Raw genomic sequence first — 22,251 nt, forward strand, 5'->3', positions numbered from 1 at the left:
ATCCTGAGTCATAGCCCCACCTTCTATGTAGCATGGCCCTTAGCCTCATATGACATTAAGGGCTGGTGAGAACATCTGGAAGCTATATAACCCAGCAACTCTGAAGTGGAGAGACAGGCGGACAGGGCTGATTACCCTCAGAACAAGCCATCAACTAGTAGGAGGGCTTAATTCTTAGCCCCATCAGCTGCAAATCATAGCTCCCAGCAATTCCCAACTGAAAAGCCTTTTGGAAAAATTTTGGAGTTTCTGAAATAGGGCCCCCAGTCCTAGCCAAGCAAGAGCTGGAGTCAGCTCCACTGACTGCAAAGCATGGCCTCTAGAACAAAGTCAAGGGCCCTGTTCAACCAGGGAAGCTGAGGCATGGATTGGCTTAAGATCACAAAGAATTAGCAACCTTAAATCTGCTTCTTCCCTGGCAGAGAAGCTAACTTGCAGCCCCATTTACTACTGAACATAGTCTCCAGACCACCTGAGCAGGAACCTTACCAGAGCACATAGGAAGCTGTGGAGCCCATACAAAAGCACTAATTATAGTGGCACTTAAACAGCACAATCGTGGTTTTTACCTGTCTGCAGACCAGATCCATTGGCCTTACCTTACCAGGATATTTAGTGCACATTGTTTGCTGATTCACTGATCTATGCAGGCCTTGGATCCCCTCCTGCTGTGCTGCCAGGGCTGGGAAGCTACACAGAACCCCACATACTGCTGAGTATTGTACCCAGTCCCTACTGTTAAGCCTGACCAGAGAATCCAGGCAACTACAAAGCCAATCCTATTGGACAGGGAACCAAGATAGCAGTTTTATCCAGCTGTGCTTAGCCAGCAGCACTCCTCCCTACCCACAACCTTAGAACTTGAACTGTTGCTTTGCTCAAAAATAGAACCTAAGAGCAGATGCATCCTGCCCAAGGACATTACTAGCAGACATGTCCAGAACCCCAAACTGAACTTAATGATGAAGAACTATCTCTGTCTCTGCCAAAGTGAACCTGCAAAATCTAGAAAAAGAAACTACGCATTCACATGCACAGATTATCAGTATGAGTAATCAAAGATCATGAAAAATCAGGTAATTATGATACCACTAATGGAAACTAACAAAGTTTTAAGAACTAATACTAAAGAAATGTAGGTCAATGAATTGTCAAACAAACTTATAATTACCAAAGGGGAAACATGGGGGAGGGATAAATTAGGAGTATGTGATTAACATATACATACTACTGTATATAAAATAGATAACCAAAAAGGACCTACTGGGTAGCACAAGGGAACTCTACTCAGTATTCCGTAACAATGGAAAAAGAATCTGAAAAAGAATATATACATATATATAAATTTGTTGTATACCTGAAACTAACATTATAAAGCAATTCCAATTAGAAAAAGAATTCAGAATAATTCTCTTTAAAAATGTTTAGGAACTCTAGGAACACACAATTAAAGGAAATTAGCAAAACAATGCATGAACAAAATTAGAAATTCACCAAAGAAATAAACATCAATCCTACCCCTGCCCCCAAAATCCTAAAGCTAAAAAATACAATAACTGAACTGAACAATTCACTAGGGAGCTTCAAAAGCAGACTCAGATATCAGAAGAAAGAATCAGAAACCTAGAAGATAGGACATTTGAAATTATCCAGTCAGAGCAACAAAATAGAAAAGAATGAAAAAGAGTAATGAAAACTTACAGGGCTTATGGGACACAATAAAGAGAAACAATATTCACATTCTGGGAATCCAGAGGAAGAGAAAGGGATGGAAAGTACATTTAAAGCCATAACGGGTGAATACTTCCCAAACCTGGCAGACCAATAGCTATCCAGGTCCAAGATGACCAAAAGACCCCCCAAAAGGTTGAACCATAGAGGGCCACGCTGAGACACATTATAATTAAATTGTAAAAACAGTAAGAGAAAAGAGAGAAGTTACCTATAAGGGAACCCCCATCAGAGTATCAGTGGATTTCTCAAGAGAAACTTTTCAGGCAAGAAAAAAATGGGATGATATTCATAATGTCAAAAGAAAAAAAACTGTCAGTTAAGAATACCACATGGAGTGAAGCTGTCCTTCAGAAATAAAGGTGGAATATAGATTTTCCTGAACAAACAAGAGCTTAGGGAATTTATCACCATTATACCTGCCTTACAGAAAATGACAAAGATAGTTCTTTGAGTGGAAATGAAAGAACACTAATTAACATCATAAAACCATAAAAAAGAGGAGTATAAAACCCATGTGTAAGGCTAAATATAGTTAAAACTGGATTCTCTAATGAGGTAATGGTGGTGTGTAATTCACTTACAATTTTAGTTTAAAAGTTAACAAATATAGTGAAAATAAGCATATGTAGAATAATTGTTATCAGTTACATAATACAAAACATATGTAAATTGTAACATCAAATTGGCATATGCACACACTGGTGTATGGAATGACTAGCCAGTAGGGACATGCTGTATAGCACAGGGAACTCTACCCAATATTCCGTGATAAAATATATGGGAAAAATATGATAAAGAATGGCTGGGTATATATGCATAACTCAATCATTTTGTTGTAGAGCAGAAATTATTACAACATTATAAATCAACTATACCTTAATAAAACTTTTTTTTGACCCACAGAAAAATTAGAGGGGAAGGAGAATTAATAATGTAAGGCTTAGGAATTCTCTTGAAGTTATTAGTTTAAAGTAGGGTGTTATAAGATATCTTACATAAGCCCCATGATAATCCCAAGGAAAAAACCTATAGTAATTACACCAAATAACATGATGTAATAATCACAGCATACTGATACCACAAAATATCAAACAAACAAATGAAAAAAGATATCAAGAAAGAAGGGGCAATGGTTCTTCTAAACAACCAAAGAAAAAAACAAACCCCAAAATAAAGTGACAATAGTAATTTCTGATTTATCAATAACTACTTTAGAATTAGTACATTAAATTCCCTAGCCAAAAGATACAGAATGACTGAATGGACATAAAAATTAGATCCAACAATATGCTTCCTACATATGACTCATTTTAGCCTGATAACAATAGTAAATATTTATGAGCCCAACATTGGAGCAACTAAATACATAAAGCAAAAACTAACAAAGGTAAGAGGAGGAAAAAAACAGCAATATGATAATGATTGGGAATTTTAATATTTCACTCTCAGTAATAATAGATTATTTAGACTAAGAATCAATAAGGAGGCAGTGATATTAATGATACCACAGACCATTTGTATGTAACAGACAAATTCAGATCATCCTATTTGTCAACAGAAAAATATACACTCTTAAGTGCACATAAACATTTTCTAGGATAAACCACAAAACAATCCTTAGCAAATTCAAGAAGCCTGACATCATAACCAAGTAGCTCCTCTGACTATACTGGTGTGAAACTAGTAATAGCAGGACAACAAAAATTAATGAACACCTGGAAACTAAGCAACACTCTTCTGAACAACTAATGGGCAAAAGAAATTAAAGGGGGGATGTTCCTGTTGTGGCTCAGCGGTAATGAACCTGACTAGTGTTCATGAGGATGCAGTTTCAATCCCCGGCATTGCTCAGTGGGTTAAGGATCTGGCATTTGCTGTGAGCTGTATATAGGTCACAGACACAGCTTGGATCTGGCATTGCTGTGGCTGTTGTATAGGCCAGCAGCTGTAGCTCCAATATGACCCCTAGCCTGGGAACTTCCATATACTGCAGAGATAGTCTTAAAAGGCATAAAAAAATAGAAAAAAAGAAAAAAGAAATTAAATGGGAAATAATAAAGTATCTAGACACATGGTAAATGTCTACATACCAAATGGAAACACTCTGTACCAAAACTTACAGGATGCGCAAACACAGTTCTAAGAGGAATTTCATAGTAATAAACACATTAAGAAGTAAAGATCTCAGACAACTTTATGTCTTAAGGAACTAGAAAAATTACAAACTAAGCTCAAAGTTAGCTAAAGGAAGGAAATACAAGCAAACCTTGTTTTATTTTACTTTGCCTTATTGTGCTTTGCAGATATGGAGTATTTTACAAATTAAAATTTTGTTGCAACCTTGTAAAGATCAAGTGTATCATGCCCTTTCACCAACAGCATAATTTTAAATTAATATATGTACATTTTTTTCTGACATAGTGGTATTGCATACCAAACCGACTATGGTATAGTAGAAATATAACATATGCACTGGGAAACCAAAAAAATTGTGTGACTCACTTTTTTTGCAGTCTTTGTTATAATGCAGTGGTCTGGAACCAAAAGTGTAGCATCTTCATGGTATGCCTGTAGTAAAGATTAGAGTAGAAATAAACAAACTAGAGAATAATAAAACAGTAGAAAAGATTAATGAAACTAAGATTTAGGTATTTGAAAAGAAAAAATGGACAAATCTATAACTAAATTAATCAAGCTGAAAAAAAGGAGACCCAGATCAAAATTATAAATGAAAAAGGAGACATCTAAACTGATACTACAGAAATAAATTAATCATAAGATGCTACTGGGAACAACTGTACACCAACAAGTAGGAAAACCTAGAAGTGGAAAGCTTCTTAGAAGCATACAAACTGCCAAAATTGAATCAGGAAGAAATAGAAAGTCTGAATAGATCAATTACTAGTAAGGTGATTGAATCAGTAACAAAAAATATCCCAACGAGAAAAATTCTAGGGCCAGATGGTTTCACTGGTCAATTTTACCAAATATTTACAGAAGAATTAATACAAGTCCTTCTCAAACCCCTCCAAGAAATTGAAGAGGAGGGAATACTCCCAAATTCATTTTACTAGGCTAGCATCACCCTGACACCAAAGTCAGGAAAGTATGCTTCTAGAAAATAAAACTACAGACCACTATCCCTGATATATAAAGATGCAAATATTCTGAATAAAACATTGGCAAACTAAATTTAACAGCATATTAAAAGGATTATTCACTGAGATCAAGTGAGATTTTTACTTGGGATACAACATACAGAAAAATGAGTCAAACAAATCAATCATTGTGATATATTAATAGAATGAAAAAAGATCATATGACCATCTTAATACATTCAGAAAAAGCATGTGACATAATTCAAAATTTGTTCATGATTAAAAATGCAAAAATTAGGCATAAAAGGAGCATATCTCAACATAATAAAGGACATGTATTGATAAACCCAGAGCTAGTATCAGACTCAGTGGTGAAAGGTGGAAAGCTTTTACTCTAAGATCAGGAAATAACACAAGGGTGCCCACTGTCACCACCTATTCAACACAGTCCTGATAGTCCTGGCCAAATCAGTTAGGCAAGAAAAAGAAATATAAGGTATCAGAATAGGGAAGGAAGAATTAAAATTGTCTCTATTTGCAGATGAGCTGATTTTACAGATAGAAAATTCACCAAAAAAACTGTTAGATCTAATAAAAATACAGTAACAGTACAGGATACACAATTAATATATCAAACATTAGTAGCATTTCTATACACTAACAATTTTCTGAAAAAAAATAAAATTATCCCATTTGTGATAACATCAAAAACAATAAAATACTTTGGAACAGGCGGGTGAAATACCTCTACCCTGAAAACTATGACATTTATGACAGAAATCAAAGACAATACAAATAAATGGAAAGGTAACCCATGTAAAATGATTGGAATTATTAATATTGTTAAAAATAAACATACTACCTAAGGCAATCTACACATTCAATGCAATCTCCACCAAAATTCCAATGGAATTCTCACAGAACTAGAACAAATTATTCTAAGATTTATATGGAAATTAAAAAAAAGAGCCCAAATAGCCAAAACATTCTTGAGAAAGAACAAAATGAGAAGCATCATGATCCCTTATCTCAAGATATTCTGTAAAGTTATAGTAATCAAAAAGGGTGGTATTGGCATTAAAAGCAGACAAATACATCTATGGAATAGAATTGAGAGCCAAGAAATAAACCCAAACATGTACAGTTAACTAATATTTGACAAGGGAATCAAGAATACTCAACAGGGGAAAAGAGAGTCTCTTCAATAAATGCTGCTGGGAAAATTGAATATTCACATGTAAAAGAATGAAATTCATCACCTAGCTTACACAACTCACAAAATTAAATTCAAAATGGATTAAAGACTTAAAAAGAAGACCTGAAGCCATGAAACTCTTAGAGGAAAATAAAGGAAAATATTTCCTTGACATGGTTCTTGGTAATGATTTTTGGGTATGACACTTAAAGCACGAGCAATAAAAAAAAAAATAAGTGGGACTATATCAAACTAAAAACTGTCTTCATAGCAAAAGAAAGGATCAACAGAGTGAAAAGATAATTAAGGAATGGGAAAAATATTTGCAAACTATATAACTGATAAAAAATTAATATCTGAAATATGTTAATATATGATTCAATAGCAAAAACCAAATATATAATTTAAAAAGTGGGCAAAATACCTGATTAGACATTTTTCCAAAGAAGATATATGAAAGGCCACAGGTACATGAAAAGATGCTCAAAATGCCCAGTCATTAGGGAAATGTAAATCAAAACAACTATGTGATATCTCCATATGCCTGTTAGGGTAGTCATCATTAAAAAGACAAGATATGACAAATGCTGGCAAGAATGTAGAGAATAGATAACGCCTGTGAACTGTTGACAGGATTGTAGACTAGTATGGCCATTTTGGCAAACAGGATGGAAGATCCTCAAAAATTTTAAAATGGAACTGCCATATGCTTTAGGAATTCTGGGAATATATCCAAAGAAAATGAAAACACTAACTCAATAGATATTGGCACCCCATCTTCACAGAAGCTTTATTTATAATAGCCATGCATGGAAGCAGCGTAAGCATCCATTGATGGATGAATGGATAAAGAAGTTGTGGTTTTATATACAATAGAATATTATTCAGCCATTAAAAAAACCCAAGGAAATCTTGCCATTTGCAAAAACATGTTTGGACCTTGAGGGAATTATGCTAAGTGAAGTCAGTCAGTGGCGAAAGATGAAAACTACTATCTCACTTTTATGTGGAATCTTGAAAAAAAAAAAAACTTACAGAAAAAGGCTATCATATTTGTGGTTACCATTGGGGGAATGGCTGAAACGGAAAGGTGGTCAAAAGGTACAAACTTCCAGCTATAAGTATTAGGGATGTAATGCATAGCATGATGACTATAGTTAACACTGCTGAATGATATATATGAAAATAGTTAAAAGAGTAAATCCTAAGAGTTATCACTGCAAGGATTTTTTTTCCTTTTTTTCTTTCTATCGTATCAGTATGAGATAATGGATAGTAACCAAGCTTACTACAGTTATCATTTCACAGTATATGTAAGTCAAACCATAATGCCATGCACCATTGAACTATTACAGTGATACATGTAAATTACATCAATATAAAATTAGGGGGAAAAACCCATCAGACCATAAGACACATTTACTCTTGTGGAGGAGAAGGGGAAGAAGAAATGTGGGACAGGAAAGACCTTAAGATTAGAATTGTAAGATAATTTTGGCAAACTTAATGAGAAGTTTTCAAGCCGAGTTACCTATTAGTTTAGTCCTAAATTTCTCATAAATGGGACTGCCTCAGTACCCCTGCCAGGCTTAGTTTATGGCTGGGAACAGTTATCAGAAGCATGGCCTTTACCCCAACTTATTGATGAATTTCAGAAAGACTTAGCAGGTGCTAGTTAATTACATTCTCTAACTGGGAAATCTGAGAGGCACATTTTCATAACCATATTCATCCTTTTGGAAAATGAAGTAGCAACACTGTGAATCAAAATGAGTTATCACAAATGGGACTTAATTAAACTTAAAAGTTTCTGCACAGCAAAGGAAACCCTAAACAAAATGGAAAGACAACCCACATAATGGGAGAATATCTTTTCAAATGAATCAACTGACAAGGGATTAATCTCCAAAATTTATAAATACCTCCTACTGCTCAATACCAAAAAAACCAAACAACCCCATCAAAAAATGGGCAGAAGATCTAAACAGACAATTCTCCAAAGAAGACATATGGATGGCCAAAAAACACATGAAAAGATGTCCAACATCACTCACCATTAGAGAAATGCAAATCAAAACCACTGTGAGATACCGCTTTACACCAGCCAGAATGGCCATCATCAAAAAGTCTACATACAATAAGGGCTGGAGAGGGTGTGGAGAAAAAGGAACCCTATGATAATGTTGGTGGGATTGTAAATGGGTGCAACCACTGTGGAAAACAGTATAGAGATTCCTCAGAAAACTAAAAATAGAACTACCATTTGAGCCAGCAATCACACTCCTGGGCATCTACCCAGAGAAAACCATGACTTGCAAAGACACATGTACTCCAATGTTCATTGCAGCACTATTTGCAATAGCCAAGTCATGGAAACAACCTAAATGTCCGTCGACAGAGGAGTAGATCAAGAAGAGGTGGTGCATATGCACAATGGAATATTACTCAGCCATTAAAAAGAATGAAATACCAGCATTTTTAGCAACATGGATGGACCTAGAAATTATCATGCTAAGTGAAGTCAGTCAGACAATGAGACACCAACATCAAATGCTATCACTGACATGTGGAATCTGAAAAAGGGACAGACTGAACTTCTTTGCAGAAGAGATACTGACTCATGGACTTTGAAAAACTTATGGTCTCCAAAGGAGACAGTTTGGGTGTTGGGATGCACTGGAGTTGTGGGATGGAATATAAAATTGCATTGTGATGATCATTGTACAACTATAAATATAATAAATTCATTGAGTAATATAAAAAAATAAAAATAAAAAAGTATCAGCTCTACATATCTTTCTTATAATATAGTAGGTAGAAGATGGTACACTCTGGACTTTCCAGACAACTCTACTCAAATTCTACCTAAAAGAGAGGGAGTGTTGCATTCATTATGATGACAGCAAAGATTTATCCACTGTGGAACCAGAAATTGGCACAGCTCAGCTCTAAGAAGTATATAGAACACTTTGGACTCCCAAATAGAACCTAGGAGCAGAAACTCTATCCACAAGGTTTATTTCTGTATGTGGAGTGTCTAATCATTCACATAACTCATATTTTGCTGGGACCTGCCTTACTGTTAAAGTACTTTTTACTCACCATTAACTGTCCTTGTTCTACATTGTTTCCTATATTCTCCAGATGAATATCCTTCATCTTCATGACCAAATCCTACTAGCTACTTACAAAGCATTTGGTTTTTTTTTAATCTCTTCCATTCGGCACCACCAATAGTTACTTCTTGCTATTTTCTTGAAGGTCTAGAGATGCCAAAAACTCTATGTGAATAATTTAGTGAAATAAATCCATGCCATATTTATGTAGAAATGAATAAAAGAACTCTTTATTTAAAGTTGAACATTTACTCTCAAAATGTAAAATATTGTTGTGATACCAAGACTTTATAGAGATTTCAGTGAGAAAGATTTTGTTAGCACTTTCTTATGATCCCTTTCCTTCTCTATTATAAATTATGTCAAAGACAACTCTTTGAATTCAAAGAACTGGAAAGATATCCAGTCCTCTTGGGTTGGAAGAATTAATATTAAAATGGCCATACCAGCCAAAGCAATCTACACATTTAATGTGATCCCTATAAAAGTACCCAAGACATCTTTCAGAGAACTGGAACAAATAATCCAAAAATTTGTATACTCAGAATTTTCAAAGCAATCCTGAGGAAAAAGAACAAATCTGGAGGCATAATTCTTCCAGATTTCAGACTATATTACAAAGCTTCAGTAATCAAAACAGTATGATATTGGCACAAAAACAGACATATAGATAAATGGAATAGAATAGAGAGCTCAGAAATCAATGTCATACCCTCCAGTCAAGTGATCTATGACATAGGAGCCAAGAATATTTAATGGAGACAAGACCGACTCATCAACAAATGGTTTGGGGGAGTTCCTACCATGGGACAGTGGGTTAAGAATCTAACCATAGTGTCTTGGGTCACTGCAATGGTGCAGGTTCCATCCCCAGCCCGATGGAGTGGGTAAGGAATCCACCATTGCCACAGATATAGCATAGATTGCAGCTATATCTCAGATTCAATCCCTGGACTGGTAATTTCCATATACTGTGGGGTTGCCACAAAATTTAAAAATAAAAATAAAAAGTTTTTAAAAACAACAAAAAACCAAGTGGTGGAGTTCCTGTCTTGGTGCAGCAGAAACGAATCCAACGAGGAACCATGAGGTTGCAGGTTCAACACCTGGCCTTGCTCAGTGGGTTAGGGATCCGGCATTGCTGTGAGCTGTGGTATAGGTTATAGATGTGTGGATCCCAAGTTGCTGTGGCTGTGGTGTAGGCTGGCAGCTGTAGCTCCAACTGGACCCCCAGCCTGGGAACCTCCATATGCCATGGGTGCGGCCCTGAAAGGCAAAAAGAAATAATAATAATTTTAAAAAGTGGTTTGGGGAAAGCTGGACAGCTACATGTGAACAAATGAAATTAAAAAATTTCCTTACATCATATACAAAAATAAAATCAAAATGGTTTAATGACCTACATATAAGAGATGTCACCATAAAACTCCTAGAAAAGAATATAGGCAAAAACTCCTAGAAGAGAACATAGGCAAAACAGTCTCTGACATAAACCATAGCATTATTTTCTTAGATCAGTCTCCCAAGGCAATATAAATAAAGAAAAAAATAAATGGGACCTAGTCAAACATAAAAGCTTGTTCACAGCAAAGGAAACTATGTATAAAACGAAAAGACAACCTATAGAATGGGAGAAAATACTTGCAAACATGCAGCTGACAAGGGCTTAATTTCTAAAATATAAAAACACTACATACAACACAATACTGAAAAAAACAATCCAATCAAAAAATAAGCAGAAAACCTTAATGGACAATTCTCTAAAGAAGACATACAGAGAACCAACAGGCATGTGAAGAGATGCACAGCATCACTAATTATTAGAGAAATAGAAATCAAAATCATGAGGTATCACCTCATACCAGTCAGAACAGCTATCATCAAAAAAATCTTCAAATAGTAAATGCTGGAGAGGATATGGATAAAAGCTAATCCTCCTATACTATTGATGGGACTATAAGTTAGGACAGTGATTATGGAAAACAGTATGCAGTTTCCTTAAAAAATTAAAAATAGAGCTACCGTCCAATCCAGCAATCCTTCTTATAAGAGTATGTCCAGAAAAAGATAGAAACTAATTCAAAAAGATACATGCACTCCAATGTAGCACTATTTACAATAGATAAAATATGGAAACAACCCAAATGCTCACCAACAATTGGTTTAAGAATATATGGCATATATACACAATGGAATATTGCTCAGCCACAAAAAAGAATAAATATTGCCCTTTGCAGCAACACAGCTGGATCTAGGTAATATACTAACCGATGTAAGACAGAGAAAGACAAATACAATTTGATATCACTTATATGTGGAATTTACAAATAGTACAAATAAATCTATATACAAAACAGAAGTGGACTCACAAATATAGAAAACAAACTATGGTTACCAAAGGGAGAGGGAGTATGGGATTAAAAGATACTAACTACTATACATAAAATAGATCAACAATAAGATAGGGGTTTACTATATATCACAGGGAATTATAGTGAATATCCTATAACAACTTGTGATAGAATAAAATCTGAAAAAACTAACTGAATCACTTTGCTGTACACCTGAAACCAATAATACTATAAATCAACTCTATTTCAATAAAAAAGACAAATCTTTGGAAAAAATACCATATTGTACCCATGATTCCTTTCCTCAGCATCATTAACTATTACTGGCAGGCTTGTGTGTCTGACTGCCTCTTTTTGGAGGATAATTCCTCTAGAAGACTCCTCAGTTCTTTTGCAAAGATCACTGCTGGCCCACCCTAACGTTTTGCTGGCCATGCCCTAATGGTGTGATCCCAGTGGTGGACAGGCTCAGGAAGGAACCTCTACTGTACAGAAGCACCTCGGCTTCCTATTCCAGACAATTTATATCTCTTATATCTGGTGTGCCCTTTCATGTTTTCTCCTAAATAGCACCCCCCTTTTTTCCTACCAGAGTTATCAGAGTATCCCTAACTGATTATATCCCTGAGTACAATGATAGAAATGTATTCCTAACTCCAAGGGAGATAACCCATGTCAAATTGATTCTACTTTAATACATTTGGCTCTCTTTTTCATCCATGCCTGCCTACAGAAATACAATTTAATTCTCACATTCATTTTAAAAGCAATAGAACACAGAAAAAGAAAAATAACACTTGGTCATTAATCAAAGAAAATTGAACAAAACGTATAGTGCATTTAGGGCTCAGAACATTGTATTTTTATGAAATAAATACCAGTAATAATGATAATGAAAATAACAGCTACCTTTTACTGATATCTCCTTTGTGCCAGGCACTTTATGTACACTATTTCTAATCCTTACAGTAACCCTGCAAGTTATCATCCCACTGTATTGACATGGAAATTGAGTTCTACTTGCCTCAACTTTGCAATTGGGTAGTTGTTGGTATTTGGGTTGTTCCCAAACACAGTCCTTCACTTTGTTTCACTTAATAAATACTAAGCATCTGGGATATGTAAGGAAAACCTAATGAATGAACTAACCTTGTGGGTGGGTGGGGAAGTTGCCTTGAAGACCTCTCCCAGGTCTGAGAGTCTGATTGTCAGCAAGTTCCAAATGATGTTACGAAGAATCCTAGAATTATTTTGAGCTATCTATGAAGATGCAAGGGGACCTAGGCAAAGATTCTGGGGTAGATTGTTTATGTTTGTATTTCTTTCTTTCTTTCTTTTTTTTTTTTTTTTTCTGTCTTTTGTCTTTTTAGGGCTGCACCCTTGGCATAAGGAGGTTCCCAGGCTAGGAGTCTAATCAGAGCTGTTGCTGCCGGCCTATGCCAGAGCCACAGCAACACCAGATCTGAACCATGCCTGTGACCTATATATACCACAGCTCATGGTAATGCCAGATCCTTAACCCATTGAGCGAGGCCAGAGTTCGAACCCGCTACCTCATGGTTCCTAGTCGGATTCATTTCCACTGTGCCATATCGGGAACTCCATGTTTATATTTCTTTGTACTTGTTTTATACAGTGGGGCTCCAATAAGATGCACGTAAAGAACCTGAAAGTCACTGCATTAAGTATTAAAGGAGTTTTAGAGGAAAATCTCACAATTCCTTCAAGTTTCCTCTTAAATTTGTATCTCACTGTGTTTGGTGATCTAATCATAGAAAAATGAGTCCTCCACTTTCAAATTCCCTCTCCCTTGATATATGGTTACTTCCTGGATCACAGAATCACATAGTGTTTAAGAGCACAAGCAATGTCTCATACTGCTTGCCTTAGACGTTTGGCTCTACTATATACAACTATCTATGTGATTCATCCTAAGCATCAGTTTTTGCACCTATAAAATGGACATAACAATAGTGCTTTGTCATAAGGTTGTTGTAAGAATTAAGTGAATATGAAACAAATAAATGCCTCTCACATGGTAAGGGATCCATAACTGTTAGCTTTAATTATTACATGCCTGCCTAACTCTAGTATCATCTTGAATAATGCTTAAAGCCTCTTTTAAGACATAACAATAAGGCCACCTTCAATAAGTTACTGTCTATTTCAATTTTAGTCACTGAATTTGAATTCTTTACTTTCTGGTCATATGGTTTATGATATAGTTTGTTTCCTTCACGCGTATGATTTGCTGCTCTGTTGATCTCACTCTACAGTTTCTGGAACTCTTAGCTCTGATGGCAGCAATTTTTTGAATGCTTTCTTGATCATTATTTCTTTTGTATATTTGTAGTAAAATATAAGATGTGCTTCAATAGTCTCCTGTATAATTCCCTCTTTGTCATCATATTTATAAATACCTTAGGAATATGTATATGACTTCAAGTGACATTCCATTCCTGGAGTAGTCACACCTTCCTGTGTGATGGTATTTAACACTGCTGTGGCATTGATTTAGATGACTGAAGATATCTGTCTGAAGTTTTTCATACTTCTGTCTTTTAGTCTTTTAGCTTTTTCCTCAGGTACTTTTTTTTTTTTTTTTTGCCATAAATCTGGTCCTTCAGAAACCAAAGAGAGATTTGTTGGAGAAGGGTTGCATTTGCTTCATATTTACTCACTTTTTTTTTTTTGTCTTTTTAGGGCTGTACAAATGCCATATAGAGTTTCCCAGGCTAAGGGTCTAATTGGAGCTGCACCTGGGGCCTACGCCATAGCCACAGCAATGCCAGATCCAAGCCACATCTACAACCTACGTCACAGCTCATGGCAATGCCAGATTCTTAACCCACTGATCAAGGCCAGGGATTGAACCTGCATCCTCATGGATACTAGTCAGATTTTTTTTTCACTGAGCCATGATGGGAATTCCAAAGTTTATTCACTATTTAATGGAATGTCTTTACCCAGGAGAACAGAAATAATCATTTCTGATTATTTAGTAATAATCCAATATGTCTTCAATTGAGCCTTTTATTCATAAAAAGAATAGCTGCTTCTTATTTTTATTTTTTTATTTTTTTATTTTTTATTTTTTTTTTGTCTTTTGTCGTTGTTGTTGTTGTTGCTATTTCTTGGGCCGCTCCCGCGGCATATGGAGGTTCCCAGGCTAGGAGTTGAATCGGAGCTGTAGCCACCGGCCTACGCCAGAGCCACAGCAACGCGGGATCCGAGCCGCGTCTGCAACCTACACCACAGCTCACGGCAACGCCGGATCGTTAACCCACTGAGCAAGGGCAGGGACCGAACCCGCGACCTCATGGTTCCTAGTTGGATTCGTTAACCACTGCGCCACGACGGGAACTCCTGCTTCTTATTTTTTAAATATTTTAGTTTTTGCTTGAGTTCTTGAAACTCCATTTTGTTGGACCCCAAGCATAGTGCCACTGTCTAGGTCTTCTGGGTTTGTTTCATTGGACTTGTGAATAAATCTGATGAACTTCACAGAAACACATTTATTTCATGTTTTTGAATACTGAATGAATATAATGGAAACAGATTATGATACCATTTATTAGAAAGTAATATTTTAGAGCCCAAATCATCTATCTTTCCATACATAATAAATCACCAGATTAAAAAAAAGATATATTTTTGTTTAGATAAGAAGTATACTCATTGGACTTAAAGTTTCAAGTCATCTGAAATTATTCTGAAAAGTGATGGAATTAATTAAAATAAGATCTCTTATTGTCTTATTACATATCCTTTGAAAATCTTTCATGAGTCCAAGCTTTCGTTTCTTAAGCCAAAATGATATTATTTGGATAATTATTTTTTATTTTTTACTTTGAAGATGATATATCACATTGCTTAAGATACTTTCATGTGGCTGCCTTTTTCATGATCCTGCTATTCACTCAAAGATTATTCTTGGTTTGGTGAACTGTCAATCGTAGGTTAATTGGCTTAAAATAATCTTCGCTTCTTGCTAATATTTGCACACATTGGAAAATGTTCTAGGTGCTAATGCAATCTTCAAGTGAATAGATCATTTTTTAAAGGTATACAATTCAATACATTTTAGTATATTCACAAAGCCATATAACCATCACCACTGTCTAATTCCAAGACATTTTAATCATCCCCAAAGAAATTCCATACCCACTTGCCATCAGTCCTCCAGCTCTGACAACCACTAATCTCCTTTCTGTTCTCCACAGATTCACCTATTCTGGACATTTTGCCATATACACATGAAGTCAGAGAGCACTTGGAGTTCACAGTGATATCTGCTGAAATTAAAAACCCAGCCATTTCTTCTGCTTATCAATACAAGTGTATTATTACCTAAAACTCTTTACTATACCTCCCACTAAATTATTTGTCGTTGTTGTTGTTTTTGGAATAAAGCACAAAATTTATTACATCCTTTCTACTTTCTGAGCTTTGAAATAGTATTTTAACATTACAGCACATCTAATTCAATAGATCAAATTCTTAATAAAAAAGTATACCCACTATCATATTGGGGCTAGGCAAGAATGGACAAAGAAATGTGTTTAAGATGACTATAATAGAAATCAGTAGCAGGATGTGTCACAAAAGGCATAATTTTAGGTATAACCAGGGACATATCAAGGAAACTGTGACAGCTGTGATAGTTACTCCAGGAAAGTAACTGGAATTGGAGAATAATATGGTCAGTTATCAGGAATTACTTTATTGGTTAGGACTGACAGGCAGCTTGTATATATTTTGCTTAGTTCTTTCCTTTTTGCCTAGAGACATTCCATTTTGGTCATTCCAGTTTTTAGCACTATTTTCCTGTCATACCATAAAAGTATTACATTGTTATCTGAAATAGTGTTATTTTTTAAGACTCATTTTGAAGGAGTTCTAACTTTTATTTCTCTCTATCATTAAAGTCTTATAAGTCAATCATCTTCAATAATGAGAGTGCTCTTTTTAATTGGTGCTATTCTTCCATCCTGACAATATCTTTGACAGTGCAATAATGGCAACACGCATAAGGCTTTCCATTCAAACTTTCCTTATATTCAGACTCCACATTAAAATAATGGTGTCTAGAGACCTGTGTATTAGAGATAACTAATACAGATTTGAGACTTTAGTTCACAGGTTTTGCAAAGCAACTAGAAGAAGTTGAAGTCATTTTGTAAAGGACTTTACTACAAGTCAAAATTCTCATCAGCAGAAAATTAATATGGACCCCTGATCATTGCTTCTTGACCACTTCCCATAGAGAGGTAGATACAGATGCCTGTAGTAATTGGAGAGGCTTTGCACTGGCTAGTTACTTACATGACAGGATCAAGCGGGTCAGAAGATTTATTTTAGAGCCTGTATCTATTTGAACAAGTCCTAAATTTTCTCCATGTAGGGTAAATGAGATAACAGTAATCTGTCATTTTAAATATCAATAATATTTGCTTAGGAAAGGCATTTTTAAAATCAGTTAACTCACACCATAGTAGTGAATAATATAAAATTCTCAGACAACTGAGAATTAGTGCATGGTTTGGGTACAAAATTAATTGTATGATTTAGTAAACCTGACAAAATTTTAGTATAGTTGGCACAACAGAGGTAGGTGGCATTGGACATTTGAATCACTTGTTTCTCTTTTCCTGATTTAAGTGCATATAAAGAGTGTTTATTTGCACAGCCAGGAGCCCAGAGTAAAATATTCAGCTGATTTAGTTAATGCCATAGAGTTTTCCTTAGAAAAAGAAGGTATTGTTGTTCTCAACACAAATTAAGAGACATTGCCTTGGATGTGTCAATTCCAAGAATAACAGAAAGGGACTGTGGTGACCACTTTTCTCTCTTTCATAAAATAGTATGCTTATTTAAACAATATTCATATATAAGATTATTATGTTCCTATGACTTTTAAGGCATTTTGCTAGGTGCTAGCAATATATATAATGATTGCTCTTCTCATGGAGCTTATAGTCCAAAAATAAGACCATCAGTTACCCTGATCCAATGTGATGGCATTGGATTAGGGGTATGTGTTAAGTGCAATATGAATTGTACTGAAATCTACACCGGGATGGGTGAGGAAGGGAATCTTCTGGGGTGATGAAGTGGTACATAAGCTAAGCCATGACAAATTAATGGGGGCCATCTACAAAAAGGGAAGTTTGTGTAGATGGTGGTATTCCAGGAAGACAGTCACATCTGCAGAAGCAAATTTAAGGAAATGTAGGGTCACTGGAAAAAAAATCTAAAGAGCCTTAGTATGAAAGAAGATGGGCATCCTGAAATCTTTCTATGAGTCCACAGAAAGTGTTGATCTTATAGTAAAAAAAAGATCTTCCTACCCCTGGAATACGTAAAAAGGTTATCTCCACACATCACTGGAAAAAAAATAATCTTAAGAACAAAACAGATTCTGAAGATAGAGGCTTTATTTAAAATATAAGATCTCTTTGATTTCTTTAGTATCTTTTGTAATTTGGATATCCCTACAAGGATAGCAAAAATATATGTAGACTTGATGTCCTGAATAGGGGTGGCTTTTAGTTCAGCATATGAAATTACTTCCATATCTCACTTAAATATTATATGTGAGAACTCGTGAAGTTCTTTGAGAAAGTATTACAAGTCCAATTATATTTTTACTTTTTTCTACTCAATAAGCATTTGTTGAACATCACATTTGTGAAAGGTACCATGGAGAGGGATACAAAAATGAGTGTTGTATGGAAATTTCTCCTCAAAGAAGGTTAATGGCAATAAACACACTAATAATAGTATGTAATATGCAGAAATACAACACATGAAAAAATAAGCAACTGCCAAAAGAAACTTGAAAAGACTAAATTAAGGATGTAGTATTTAAATGTAACCTTGGTGGATTTTGAAAGGTAAAGTCTGGGATCAAAAACAATTTTAGAAGCATAAATAGAGAGTCAAAGATTGAGTACTTTTTACTTTCTATGCAGCAGCCGAAGAGTCTTATGGACCATAATCAGGTCACATGGCCCTTCTTCTACAACAGAAAGAAAAAAGGCAGATGCAAAAATAAGTTTTTTGAATCACTAGATGGCTAAGACTTTCAGGTTCCTTTGTATCCATTAAGGCTAAATTTTCATTTCTAGTTTTAATTTTATTTATTTTGTCTTTTTAAGGCCACACCTGTGGCATATGGAGGTTCCCAGGCTAGGGGTTGGATTGGAGCTGTAGCCACTGGCCTACACCACAGCCACAGTGACACCAGATCTGAGCTGCATCTGTGACCTACGTCATAGCTCACAGTTATGCTGAATCTTTAACCACTGAGTGAGGCCAGGGATTGGACCTGCATCCTCATGAATACTAGTCAGATTCATTTCCACTGAGCCACAAGAGGAACTCCTCATTTCTAATTTTAGATGAATAAGATAAAAGCCAGAATCTGATGAAATTGTTGACTTAAGTCTCTTCCTTAAGTCCGTTCCTTAAGTCAACAATTTCCTATAGCCAGGACTTTCCAATAGTCTGAAGGCCACTGACAAAGAAATCCATGAGGATGTTTGTTCCCAACTGGCCTTTGTTATACCACATGCTCACACTGTCACACTGCATGTTCACAGAGAACAATACCAATGGAGTCAACACAACTTCATTTATAAAACTCTAAAAATTATGACCTTGAGACAAATGTTCATGTGGTCCCAATAAACACTGTAGAAGATCATGTGAGATAATGTATATGAATATCTTTTTCACTGTCTTTTTTTATTAATAATACTGAATGATAATCAGAGTTGACTTCTAAATTTAGGCTTTGATACTTTCAAATAAAGTTGAAAAATATGGCACAACTTAAGAGATATTTTGCTCACACATGTAAATGTGATTCTCCTTCAAATCCCTCATAGTTATGTAAAAAGTTAAGACAGCTAGATTCTATGTAATGAAAACAGTCTTTGCAACTTGTGAACTCTATTTTGTTGCATTGTAAAATAAAATGCACCCTGCCTTCAAGTGGCATCATTTATTGAAGAATTTACATTCTATCCTCAGAAATTAGAAACACATTTATGTATGCAAATCTCTACATCTTCAGAAGAGGATGATAGTTATAAATGGATCAGTGGATACTCTATAGTGTTCAATTCTTCTTCCCATAACTTTCTACCACAACTTTTTGAGAGATATTTGCATTAGAAGATATTCCGTTATCCAATGACACATATGAGTATGTACTATTTTTGAGCTATTGTAAATGTTAAATTTCATTAAGAAAAGTTTAACATAACCAGCCTATTGATGAAATCCATGGTTCAAAATTTCTAATGAATTTACGAACTTATAGTTGAAAGGTAGAACAATACGGTGATACAAGCAGAATTCCATCAGAATTCATCTGATTCAATTTTAATTGATACACCACTAAACACTGACTCTTTAGTGTGGAATGTGCTTTTAATAATGGTCAGGTTGTTTCAACATTATAGTCTTCAGTAAAAGATGGTGAAGAATAATAAGCTTAGGACTGTATATACCATTAGTATCAGAGAACAGCTGTATTTAAGGATTCTTACTTTGCTTCCAGAAAGAACAAAATCCTCTCAGCATATGAACCTTCAGAAAGAGGTTTTCCAAAATGTCTCTTCAATAATAAAATATCTTTCATAGGAACAGCACTTTTATTTTTACAAAGTGTTGTGCAATATTATTCTCTTTGATTCAAACAACAGTATTACAAGAAGGCAGGGCAGAGTTTATTATTAACTTTTTACATGAAAGAGAAAACATAAATGAAAAAAGAGTTGAATGGTGGTAAAGTTATTCATCTTAGGACTAATTACTAATCTGTATTTACTGGGAGTGCCATCTTCAATGTTTTCTTATTAAAAGCACATTTGTTCTTAAACAACCAGTATTTCCTCAGCTTCTATGTTCTCTTGCATCTAATAGCCTGCACCTGTGACTCTTTGGGGCTGTCCAAAGGCCCCTGAAGCCACTTTGCCTGCTTGCATAGATTGTGGGAAATGCTGGGATTTTATGTCTCTCCTGGGATGCTCAGAGTGAGTGACTAGGGCAGGAGTCCAGCCCAGCTTCCTTACTTGAGTCAGGACAAGATGGAATATATACTCCACAACTCCCTGTGGGAAAATGTGATGCCAGGACTTTTCGTCAATCACATCCTTGTTTGGCTTTCTCCATTTCCTACTCTTCCTTCCATCAGCACTTACTGTTTATTATTGGTAATATTTCCTTAACAGATAATTTGCATAGGAATCCTCAACTCAGAACTGGCTTTTCTGTAATCCTGACTAATAACTTGTAAAACTGAGGAATGAAAAAGCAAAAACAAAACAAAACAAATAAAAAAAAATGAGGAATGGAAAGTTTAAATATCCATTCTAAGGGCATACTTCATAAATGAGGGAGACTGAAATAAAATCTAACTAGAGCAACATCATTTTTTTATTCTTTCAACTGGCTCATCACCAGAGACTGGAACACCTGTGTTGAAGATTTTACTTTGTCCAAATTTACTTTAACCCTTTTAAGCCTGATTTTTAATCTGTAACCTGAGAGATGATAGCAATTTTTCGGACTGTTACACATAGATATTGTAATAATCCAATAAATTAATATATATTTTATACTATAAAATATTCCAACAGTTTTTTTTCCAAAATATGAAAATAAAATATATTTTTCAGGCTGTAGAAACCCTCCCCTCAACTGCAGATCCTCATTAATAAGTACAGTAACTTTACAGAACCTGCATTTTTTTAATGGCTGCACCTGTGGCATATGGAAATTCCCAGGCCTGGGACTGAGTCTGAGCTGCAGCTGCGACCTGTGCCTTAGCTGCAGCAATGCTAGATCTTTTAACTCACTGTGCCAGCCAGGGATCGAACTTGTACCTCTTCAGCAAGCCAAGCCACTGCAGTTGGATGATTAGCCCACTGTCCCACAGCAAGAAGGAACTCCAGAGGAACCTGCATTTTCAAGAGGTACTTTGGTTGATTTAGCTTAAGATTGTCCAAGGTACACAGTTTGAGAAACACTGAACTGTGCAAGATGAGACATCAAAATTATCATCTACAAGAAATGGTCTTAATTTCTTTCTGACTTCTCTGCATACATCTAATACTTTGTTACTGTGTCCTTAATATTATTAATTTATTTACTTTCCCCATTATTATTATCTCTTTACTTCTTAACTGACACTAGCAAAATTTTTATAATTTACCCAAAGCAAGCCAAACAAAACAAAAGAAAACAAACACAACAGGAAGACTTAAGCAAGCACATCAGAAAACACTTGAAAATAACCAGGAGGAAATTCTTTAAATTAGTTTTGAACTATTTTTCATACAGATGATGCCCACTAATTAGTTACTGATATTGAAAAGCATAGTGAAAAAATTCACTGTGGCATTTTAAAAAATGAGTTCAGCTAAAATACTTGTCAAGTCATGAACATAATTAGTCACTCAAGAATTATGTAAGAAAAATGAAAAGCTTGACTACTTCCCTAAATTTTGTATCTTTTGCCACTTTTTGCAGTTGAAGCTTATTTAATGTGTCATAGACACAGTGATCAATCAGATACAATACTATTGACTATCATTGATAATTTGTTCTTTTTTGTCTTTATATATGTTTAAGTGAAGTAGACTCCTATTTAGTTGATTTCTAGGTACCAGAGTATAAAAAAAAAAAACTCAGAGGAGGAAGACCTTTGGATATCTAAAGACAATCACTGCAGATTAAAAAAACAG

The 22,251-nt window shown here is 35.2% G+C and overlaps 2 long non-coding RNA genes across 5 annotated transcripts in view; one reads left to right on the forward strand and one right to left on the reverse strand.

Moving 5' to 3' along the window:
• Positions 1-15,914, forward strand: part of LOC106506511 — a 49,730-nt gene extending 33,816 nt beyond the window's left edge. For all 3 annotated transcript variants that reach the window (XR_002339656.1, XR_002339655.1, XR_002339657.1), the window contains one exon: positions 15,718-15,914. This is a non-coding gene — a long non-coding RNA (uncharacterized LOC106506511). The remainder of the gene's footprint in view (positions 1-15,717) is intronic.
• LOC110257266 overlaps positions 1-22,251 on the reverse strand; it is a 377,151-nt gene that overhangs the window by 30,728 nt on the left and 324,172 nt on the right. For both annotated transcript variants that reach the window (XR_002339658.1, XR_002339659.1), the window contains one exon: positions 4,237-4,302. This is a non-coding gene — a long non-coding RNA (uncharacterized LOC110257266). The remainder of the gene's footprint in view (positions 1-4,236; positions 4,303-22,251) is intronic.

The sequence above is a fragment of the Sus scrofa genome, chromosome 16 (assembly GCF_000003025.6).
Source record: "Sus scrofa isolate TJ Tabasco breed Duroc chromosome 16, Sscrofa11.1, whole genome shotgun sequence".
Lineage (NCBI taxonomy): Eukaryota > Metazoa > Chordata > Mammalia > Artiodactyla > Suidae > Sus > Sus scrofa.